The sequence below is a fragment of the Lynx rufus genome, unplaced genomic scaffold, assembly GCF_022079265.1.
Source record: "Lynx rufus isolate CCGP_SWC_20201006 ecotype Redwood Valley unplaced genomic scaffold, mLynRuf1.p SCAF_11, whole genome shotgun sequence".
In the NCBI taxonomy this organism is placed as follows: Eukaryota; Metazoa; Chordata; class Mammalia; order Carnivora; family Felidae; genus Lynx; species Lynx rufus.
The window spans coordinates 55,356,983-55,364,910 of record NW_025814825.1 but is presented as its reverse complement, the minus strand read 5'-3'; positions in this window follow the sequence as shown (position 1 = coordinate 55,364,910).

The following is a 7,928-nucleotide window of genomic DNA, read 5'->3' as shown; positions in this document are numbered from 1 at the left end:
AGAGCTGAGAGCCAGGTGCCCCATCCCAGGCTGGTGGTGGTTTCAGAGGCTGGGGCTTTCCTGAGTCCTGCAGCCTTGAGGGTGACGACACGAAGACAGGCTAACTTCGTAGGGCCTACGGGGCCTGGGCCATGAAGAGGCCAAACCTCTGGGCAACCATCGCCACTCCTAACCCTGGGATCGAGGAGGACCTGCCCCCCACTGCCAGGCCTTTCAAGACAAGGCAACGTTTTAGAGCGAAATGTCGCCACTCTTGATTACATCTCTATGGCTTTATTGATTAATGCCGAGTCTCCAGACAACCGTGAACGTAAAGGACATTCACCAAGAAGAAAAGGAATGAGAATTCAGAGAACCTGCTCAGAACCCTGTGCAGGCAACACTTGGCAAGTATCATCTCCTTGAACAGATGAAAAAGTCATGGTGGCCCTCCTGTAATTAACTATAATTAATGGGAATATCATCCTCAACATAACTGAGTACCTGTGATAAGCCTGACTCTGTGGTCTATGGTCTTAACTCTTTTTTTTTTTTTAATGTTTATTCATTTTTGAGAGAGAGAGATAGAGAAAGCAAGCAGGGGAGGGGCAGAGAGAGAGGGAGACAGAGGATCCCGCGCGGGCTCCGCACTGACAGCAGGAGCCTGACGTGGGGCTCGAACTCACGAACCGCGAGGTCATGACCTGAGCCGATGTCGGGCACTTAACCGACTGAGCCAGGTGCCCCTGGGTCTTAACTCATTTAATCCATCAGTGACAGTCACTGGAATAACCCCGAAGGTAGGAACCATTATCTTCCCATTCTACAGATGAAGTAAGTGAGGCACATAGGTGCGCACGGGGTCATACAGCTACTGAGGGGGTAGAGCTGGGATTTGAATCCGGACAGTCCCTCCAGAATTACTCCATGCCTCTTCCTCCCATAAGTGGGGTCTCCACCTGGGGTCCCCCAGGTTTGAGTTATGCGCTGGGCCCTTGGGATAAACCGAGAAGGCTGGCTGGGTGCTCGCCTGAGGGGACGGCTGAGTGGAGGGTAAAGCAGGCTTCCCGAGGGACAAGGACGGGCGGTGTAGCCTGCCAGCCTGCATCCTCTGGCTCCCGCCTTCCCCTTGCTGTGGCCGCAGGCAGCCTCTGGAAGAATATTACTCGAAAACGAGGAGAAAACAGTCACCAAAGCGAGGCTCGGCGGGGCAGAGGCAGCAGCTCTGAGGGCAGGAATGTGGGTGCCCCGGCCTGCAGGGGGCGCTGCCACGCAGGAACAGGCCCGGCAGGAAGCGGTTTCCTGTCTAAGGGTCATTGAGCCTCCTGAGCGACACTCCCCGGTTCCCCTGTTGTATCTGTAAACGCTGTAGTGACAGGGACTCTGTCTTCTCTCAACACGCAGCGCACAGTCCGTCAACGCAGCGGCCCCTCTGCTCCAAACGACCACGCCGACGCTTCTCGAGCCAGCCTGGGGCTTTGCTTTTTCCCCGGAGGAAAACAGCTGAGTCTGCCCTGCAAGTCCCGAGCAAGCCCTGAATTTTAATTCTGGATTTAATGCCATGTGGGTTGAGCCAGGAGCCATCGGGAAGCAGATTAGCAGCCCTGACATTCAGCCTCGGGTCTTTGGGAAAAGTGACAGGAACTGCCACCCACTAAGCCTGGCCCCTGTGGGGGTCTCCCTACGACTCAGGTAGTGCTTTTAGGGAACGACCCCTCCGGGCCAGTTTAACATTTTTCTCGGATCACTCTGCCCACCCAGGAGCACGACTCAGCGAGATGATGGGGAAGCCGCCGGAGGGGAAGGATACAGCAGAAATTAGGGCTATGATACCCGTGGCCATGGACCCCTAAAGTGGAGGCTTTTCTCCTCAGGGCCCTGGCTGGATGCCAGCGTATGCCCAACGTCAAAGAGCAAAAGGGAGTCTGAGGAATTGGGGCTTGTGTAAGGATTCTCTGGAAAAACAGAACCAACAGGAGGCATATACCTTGGTTTGCGAGCATAATTTGTTCTGGAAACAAATTTGTAATCCAAAGCGCTGGTATATCAACACAAACTTCAAGAACCATTGGCTCAGGTGTGATCACGCGACATTCGGCATCATGTACCACTCGTGTTGCGAGATATCGCTCATTTATGAAGTTAAAATCTACTAGAAATGTTTGCTCGTCTTGAGGAACACTCGCAGAGCAAGTTACTCGCGATCCGAGGTTTTACTGCATATATCATCCCGAAGGTCTGAGAGCTAGGAGAGCTGATGGTTGAAGTTCCAGTCCAAAAGCCAGCAGGCTCGAGACCCAGAAAGAGCCGGTGTTTCAGTGTGGGTCAGGGAAAGGCAGGGGGAATTTTCTCTTTCTTGCCAGAAGGCGAGCATTTTGTTCTATTCAGGCTTTCAACTGATTGGATGAGGCCCACCCACCTTAGGGAGGGCAATCTGCTTTATTCGGTTTATAGTTTCAGATGTTAATCTCCTCCAAACCCATTCTCACAGACGCACCCAGAATAATGTTTGACCAAATATCCGATCCCAGTCAAGCTGACACATAAATTCACCAACACATGGCTCAAGGTAAAAAAGAGAAGATACACAGCGTAGAAACACAGAAGTGCTACACAAGAAGTCACCTTTGACCCAGGAAGAGGCCAAACTGTCCTCCCATTGCTCCAGAGCACGTGCAAAACCAAGTGACGCTGAGTGACCGTAGATGTGAAGTGGACCCCCCCTCCCCCCACCAGGGGACCATCCCCAGGGGAAGGGCGTGTACAAAACAGGTACGACCCGGGCCATAGTGAATCAACTAATTAATCAATACGTACATTCAACTACCTTCTATTCTCTAAACAAAACTATTTATGCTGAAAGTTCTCTTTAGAGATAAATACTGCATTACAAACCATTCACTCAACCCTTCTAACAATTGCAACTCGTTTGGGGAGTCATTCTCCCCTTTGTTCTGGCGGCCGCTAGCTCGAAGGCCCCTGTCTGAGCCATGGTGGACTACGGGGTCTGCCTCAAACTCTCCCACGGGCCTCCCCGTTAGAGTGATGGAACCCCGGTCCCTGGCACCTGTGTCCTTTTGCAGCCAGGGTTGCACAGCGTCCTGCCCCCGCATCCTGGCTGGTGCGGGTGCCACGTGGCCCGGGTGCAGCCGGCCTCGGCCACAGTGACCGCCCGTCCCACCGCCCGCTCTGTTGCCCTGACCAAGGTTGGCTGCTCTTCAGCGGTGGCAGGAGGGCGCTCACCTTCCTCTGTTTACTCGATGCCACCAAAGGCTGCCGGCCTCCTCTCCAGCACCTCCCTCCGCCCTGGACGGCCAGGGCCAACGTCATTTGTGGGTTTATAGTCTCGCGGCTCATCCTTTTTGGCCATCTCGTAGGAGAGGATTTCGATATTTTAATCGCGATGAGACCTCACCGGTATGTCCTCCCCAAATCACCACCCTGAGTCAAAAGGACCTAGGGTTTTAAGGAAGGGGGTAGTGATAGAGAGGGAGCACATAGGAGGGGTTTCCCTACTGGCTAGACAGGAGCAGCTGAGTAGGGGAGCCCAGGAATCTAGAACAAAGGCCTCCAATGTCCACTGTAGAGATGAGGAATTAGCTGGAAAGAGAAACTGGAAGTACAGGTCTGCTCTGAAAATCTTCTAGACTCTGCACACTTAACCACCCAATGGTAAGAAGTAAGGGTAGAGTGCTGGGCATATAGACCACCTACCGTGTCCCCACGCCGTGCCAGGCCCCGTCGAAGGCATTCTCCTAGTAGTTTCCTTTACAATTCTCAAAAAAAAAAAACCCACCTCTATTCTTTTTAAATGTTTATTTATTTTGAGAGAGAGAGGGAGGGCAGGGGAGGGGCAGAGAGAGAGGGAGAAAGAATCCCAAGTAGGCTCTGCACTGTCAGCACAGAGCCAGATGTGCGGCTCAAGCTCACGGTTCGTGAGATCGTGACCTGAGCTGAAATTAAGAGCCGGATGCTCACCTGACTGAGCCACCCAGCCACCTCCCCAAAACTCTTTAAAGGACATATTATTAGCTCATATTTCACACGAAGATAGCAAAGTTCAGGGAGTTTGGATTTATCGACTCATGTATCCCGCAGAGAAACACACACTGGGAGAAACAAGCATTGGGTAATAACTGACCCCACCAGCCTTCGTGGAGTTCACCGTCCGGTGGACGTTAAAGAAATGAGCCCACAAACAAATGGACAACGGCACATCCCCATAAAACACGATGAAGGAAGGGTCAAAAGAGCCCAAGAGAGAATGACCGGGGGGGACCTCATTTAGACAGACCACTCAGGGCTTCCTTCTGGGGGAGCCTACAGTCACCCAGTCAGTGGCAGAATCAAGCTTCTAACCTAAAGCCTGTCCTCCCCACCAGTTTCCCATCACTAAGCAAATGGGGCCAATCCCTTGTTCCTTTGATGTCAGTCTCCACGTCTTGGACGTATCTGGGGCCGCTGGGGCCCAAGGGTGTCACTGCTACACCCCTACGTCTTACCCTACCTCCCTCCTTCAGCGTGAGGGGTTGGGATAGGTCCAACATGGGAGGCTGGCGATGGGACCATCTCGAAAATGTTGAATGGTAGCAAGATGCTTCGAGGCCCAGATTCCATTCCTGCCTTTGCTGCTAGCCAAGGAAGAGACCGCAACGTTTTGCTTTGAGCAAACCGTAAGGAGTCCTGCCGTGATCAGAGCTGCCATCGACTAACCACCTACCACATGCCCAGAGCTCAATGGCTGCTTTGAAGGGGCATTGCCATCTGTGGTGGACCAGCCCCGTTCTTCACGCCTCCCTGCTCCCACGCTTTTGCCGTGGACCAATTGTGGGCAGACTGCTTCCCATCCCTGTCCCTGGGCTCAGCCTGCGACTCACTTTAGTCCCAGGATGTTAGGGGACGAGATGTAAGCGATGGCTTGAAATGTGCTTGAGCAGTCTTTTCTTGCGTCTCTCCCATTGTTAGGAGAAGAGACTCCCCCCTGCCCCCAGACAGCTGCTGCCACTTGGGCTGGGCCCACAGGGAGATTCACGTGGTAAGACTTGAGGGGGCCAGACACGTGCCTCCAAGCCGAGCTTCCCAGTACACCCAGCTTCGACAGCTGGCCTGACCGGCCCTTGGGAACAGGAGAAATAAACATTTCACTGTGTCTGTCGCCGAGATATGATGGTTGGTTGTTACACAGCAGTAGCTAGCCGATACAGCATTTCAGCCTCACCGCAACTGTCTGAAAATAAGCATTATTCCCTGCCGTTTTATGAATGAAGAGGCTGGCATTGAGGCTTATGTGTTGGCCTGTGCCATAAAATCAGCGAGTAGCAGAGTTGGGACTCAAATCGAGGACTTTCTGGGGCCAAAGTCCAAAATGTGGGTATTGGGACTGCTTCAGTGGAATTGCGCAGTGACACAGCCCTCGTGATGACCTAAATTTGGATGCGATATAGTTGCCGATAGGCCGACAGAGCCTGGAGCCGCCCAGTGCACAGCTTATCCCAGTCCCTTTGTGAACTTATCAGTGACGCTGCCCCGCATCCCGTGTATCTGAATTTCCCCTCCTTTAACAGCATTCCAGTAGGTCTTGCAATGTTACCCTTAGCTAGAGATCAAGAGCGGCTTTTAGAACAAAACTTCAGTGTATGTGTGGGAAAGAAAGAAAGAGAAGGGAAGGAAATTGATCATACTTAAGAGGATACAAACCGCATAGAGGAAAAAACAAAATTAAAACGGATGACTCTTCCAGAAGCTGGAAGGGAGCTGTCATTCCAACTGGGACATCAGTGCGGAGGCCCCGGCAGGTAAGCTCAAGGCAACTGGCAATGCTGACTTGATCCGGGGTGGAAGAGTTAAACGAGCAGCTGGAGAATGAGAGCGGACGCTATGACCCAAGTGCCCTAAAGCTACGCTGTGGAGGAACTCGACAAGTAAGCCAGCTCAAGTTCAGCGCAATGCTCCAAATTCTTTCTTCCCAGCCAAAGCTATGAGCCACAAAGCCCAACTCTGGGTCTGAGCCACTTTCCAGCTAACTTGGCACCTCACCTCTTCTCCGGCCTGGGGAGGAGGCCCCGAATGAGCTGGAGGGGGGGCCGCCAGCAGAGGCCTGTGTCCTTACAGCGGGAAGGGTGGCCCCAAGGTCAGGGCTCCGCATTTTCCCCAGGGCTCTGCCACGCACGGCTGAGCCCAGGTGTGTCCCCCTCCATCCGGGCCTGTACCGTTTCCAGGTAGACAAAGGACCACAAAGGACAAAGGACCCAGGCCTGGGTCGAGGCTAGAGAGGTTCCGGAGAGGCTTCTGGTTTGAATAGAGGCCATGTTGGGTTGGGGGTGGGGGGTAGAGGAACACCAGGAATAGGAATCCGGGGTGGAGTTGCTTCGGGTCGGAGTTCAGGCTTCCGTCTTCAGCATGTAAACTGGAAGCCAGGAGGGGGTCTGATTTGTCTGCCAGAGGGCGTACCAACCCTTCCCGCTTCACCCCTTCAGGCTCAGCTCTCTAGGAAGGCCTGGGGACGGGATCAGATGCCCTTGCCCTGAGTTAGGCTGTCCCTACCGGGAGCAGGCATCTGCTACCTACGCCCTAAAAACTCAGTAATGGAGACTTGAAGAAAAAAAAAGACAACCACGTGGGTCGCTGAAATACACCATGGCCACAGCCTCCTTGCCTCCCGTGTCCCTACACTTGGCTCCGGAGGCCAGTTCTACCAGGGACGGGTGTGCCTTTCCCTCCTGACGCATCTGGGTCACAGCTTTGCTAAGTGTTTGCTTCTGAGCAGGCTGACTTCAACAGTGACTAAGCTTGGAAGTCATAAAAGCTGGTAATAAACCTGTCAATGAGGCTGTCAGCCAGGCCAGGATGCAGACCTTAGGTGTCTTTCGCAGCTGGGTAAGGCCTCCCGCTCCAGTTCCTCCAAGGGCCCCGGGCAGTCCCTGCCTGAAATGTGCTGAGATCCACAGAGCTCATCAGGCCCTTTCCGGTCGGGCCAGGACTGTCTAGCCGGGATCCACCTCGGATATAGATCAGGGCTGAGCCGGGGCAGGAAAAGGGGCCGAGATCAGCGTGACCAGATGACCTCAGTTCAGTCATTCTCCGAAGCCCTTTCCGAATCCATGGGCAAGAAACCGTGGGATTTCCTGAAGGGGGTGTCTCTCCGGGGATTTCCAACTCAGCTCATTGCAACACCTTCTTCTTCATCCTGTGGACTGGTTTTCGCAAACAGTGGCCACGAAACCCACAGTCTGAAGAGCCTGACCTCAGCTCAGCTCAGCTCAGCCATGTGGCTTGGGCAGGAAGCATCATCTCTGTAAGCCTCAGTTTTGTTCAGCTGTAAAATGGGGACGATAGTCATCACCTGCACTGTCTGCCCCGTAGGCATCTGGCAAGGCTCAAACGGAATGATACATTCAGGGGGTTTGAAGAAGGGCAAAGTGCCACCTAATGCTGAAGAGTAACAAGTCTTGAATTCAACCCATCAGACCTTTACCAAGTGCCAGCTTCACGCCAGACAACGTCTGGGGCCCGGAGAGACAGAGATGAGGACGAACTACAGTTCCTGCCCTCTTGGGGCCTCGCAGTCTTGCCAGATACTCGGAGGACACAAAAACGTATCCTGATAGCAGCACCAACAACATTAATAACATAGCTCGTTCACTGGGTGCTTACTGTGACCCAGGCTTGAGCTAAGTACTTCATACGCTTAATCTTTGAATAGTTATGCAAGACACGCGTTGTTATTTTCATTTTGCAGATGAGGAAATTGAGGTTCGGGGGGGGGTGAATTCATTTGCCCCAGGTCCCTGAGCTAAGAAGTGGCAGGTCATCTGATTTCAAAATCTCTCCTCTCCAGGGGCACACCTTTTCTAGACTTATCTGGCATTCCCGCGTTTTACAGAGTGTTTCCTTTTATAGCCTTTTGCGGCACAACTAAAGGGCTTTGTGCTTTATTATATCAGTATATA